Source organism: Nicotiana tomentosiformis, chromosome 6, assembly GCF_000390325.3.
Source record: "Nicotiana tomentosiformis chromosome 6, ASM39032v3, whole genome shotgun sequence".
Classification (NCBI taxonomy): Eukaryota; Viridiplantae; Streptophyta; class Magnoliopsida; order Solanales; family Solanaceae; genus Nicotiana; species Nicotiana tomentosiformis.
Window position 1 is genome coordinate 10240757 of NC_090817.1, and position 2968 is coordinate 10243724.

The following is a 2968-nucleotide window of genomic DNA, read 5'->3' on the forward strand; positions in this document are numbered from 1 at the left end:
AATAAATAATATTAATAGATAAAGCTTTAAAAGCTTAATATTGAATTCAAATGTGTTTGATTTTTTTTTTAAAAGTTTTCCTGACCGTAAAAAACTCATTTATTAAGAAAATATTTTATTATTATTTCAAACAAATATTTTAACTTGATTATAATTAAGTGATACATATGAGTATAAAAGTCACGTACTTTGCATTTATTAATTTAGTATAAACGGGTGAATTTTTGTAAAAAATGGTTGGGGTGGCCATGCAAAATGGCCAATAAAATATAAATGGCAAGTCCAAGAAAATAGTCCATTTCCTGAAATGAAGGCCGACATGAATCATGAATGCCACTAATTAAACGACGATCATGCATATGTCCAAATTAATTCCACAAACTTCTCTTTCCAAAAATAACAACTTAAGGAAAAAAAAGATAGCTCCAATTTCCATTCCAAATACAAAAACTAATTGGAAACCTTCGAATACACAAGGAATATAAGTATTGTGTGTGTTGTGTGATTTTTGTGTGTGAAAAATGTCTTGGCAAACCTACGTGGATGAACATTTGATGTGTGAAGTCGAAGGCGGCGGCCACCTTACGGCCGCCGCCATCGTCGGCCACGACGGCTCCATCAAAGCTCCAACTTCCCTAAGGTACATTTTAGTTTTCCTATTAAGGGGAAGAAATCTCGTTTATCTCATCAGTCATCACGCTCTTTGATGGTTTATTTTTGTTATTGTTACATATATGTTTATATCAAAATCTGAATCTTTCTAAAAAGGATATTAAAAGAATTTCTATTACATGGGGTCGGAAAAGGGGAAGAAAAGGGGGATTTCTATTAAAAGTCAGTTGATTGTTAGCATGGACTGTTTTTTGCTTTGGTTTTTTAATTTAAAGTGAAATTGTCATCACCTCATTTAATTATAGCTTAAATTGAGAGGATGGGCATTTTTACTATTTATTTATTTATTTTAGGTTGACATCAAAATAACCATCAATTTTCACGAAAAAAACACCTTCAATTGATGTTTAATTCTCTTTTTGAACTATGCGTATATAAATATATTTCAGGTTGGTAATAATCGATGAGATACGTTTGCTCTAATACAATTTTGTTAAACTATATTAATCGCCTCATCTAAAACTTAAATTGTTCTCTTTTTCATTTATGGCGTTGTAATTCTCGCGATTGCAATAGTTATTTCCTTTTGGTCGTTAAGATGTTAATTTTTTTTAATGAAGGGTTAACATGCCTAAAGTGTGGTTATTATTTAATCAATTATTTTTAATCTGAATTTTGCAGTTTAAAGCAGAGGAGATGAAAGCCATATTGACTGATTTTGATCGGCCAGGACATCTAGCCCCAACAGGATTATTCCTTGGAGGAACAAAATACATGGTTATCCAAGGAGAGGCTGGTGCTGTTATTCGTGGAAAAAAGGTATTGTATATTACTTTTTAACCTAATAATTATAATATTCACAAAGAAAATTTAATTTCTGGAAAGTTACAATCCCAAACACAGAATAGTGTACTTATACGCCTTTATTGATGTTGTTTTTAATTTGCCTTCGTTATCTTTCTATCTAGACTTGCATCTCTTTTGCATATTGGTTTGCTGGGGCACGAGTGCCCTTACTAGTTTTGGGGCTTTGATTGAAAAAAGCGGTTTTCGCCTTCTAGCCAGCAGTTGTCGGATTAGCCTTCGTACTTTTCTTTCCCGCCTTTATTTGAGCTAAAGGTTGGACATTCATCGTTGCCGTGATGACGCGGTCGAATGTTCATTCGATCCAACATCCGCCCGGTCAAACCTATTCTTGGGTTCGATCCAGCAAGTGATTATGACTATTTTCAAGTAATTGCTGCTATTTGGCTGGAGTTAGACAAGTAGAGAAAGATGTTATGCCACCGATGACTTACCTTTCAATGGGGTGAGGCTTCCTCGATCACAACTTCTTGCTTACCTTAAATCCGGCCATGACATATGAAAGTATTGCACTAATAAACTAGCGACAAATTTAGGATTTGGAGTCAGTGAGTTCTTATCTTTATATATGGTCAATTTTTTTCATGCAAACATACTACACTCGCTCTGACCTGAACCACGTATATAGAGAAAACTTCGTATATGTCATCATTGAACTTAAATGCACAGTTAAGATTTCAAATTTACGAGTTCTGAATTTTAAAATAACTATTTTATCAAGTATTATTAACTGAATTTTAATCTTAATACAAACACATTGTTTGAGCAAAAGTTACTGGGTTTGATCGAACATGTATCTGGACTTCTGCCTCCGCCCCAAATTGGATTGACCTTTTTTCACACTTTTTGGCAGGGTTCAGGGGGAATAACTATCAAGAAGACAAACCAATCTCTATTGTTTGGTATATATGAGGAGCCAGTAACTCCTGGACAATGCAATTTGGTTGTTGAGAGGTTAGGAGATTATCTCATTGATCAAGGCCTCTAGGTTGATTACCTCTCCACATACTACGAAATTCACCCTATCTATTGTTTTGCTTTTTTACTTTTATCTTCCCCTCAAGTATGAGAAAAATGGTGTTACAATTTTTAGGACTTGGAATTTGTTCTTAGATAATTTTTGACTTGGAATCACGAGTTTCATGTACAAGTCACGTGAGAATTTACTCATCCCACTATACTTCAAGTACTAAATCTTTGAAAAACTAGCAAGGTGACCACCTATTTTTATTCTTTCTAATAAAGTAACCATCGCTTCAACAATTATATTGGGGCAGGGCTTTTTACTTGATGTGTTTAATTACTTGTGTAATATTTTGCAAAAACGATACACTCCTACACAAGATTTTGTGGTAATTTAGCTCATTTTAAGGTTGGAATCTAACATATGAAGAAGAAAAAATTGAATAACGACAAAGATAAAAGTCAATGATTATTGCTCATTGTACTATAGGTTAAAGCCTTTTGCACTTACGAAGTGTACTTTAAACCA

At 33.6% G+C, this 2968-nt stretch overlaps 1 pseudogene; it reads left to right on the forward strand.

Annotated features, from left to right (window-relative positions):
- Positions 1-339: 339 nt before the first annotated feature.
- LOC104118996 (profilin-3-like) lies at positions 340-2739 on the forward strand (annotated as a pseudogene).
- The last annotated feature ends 229 nt before the right edge of the window (positions 2740-2968 follow it).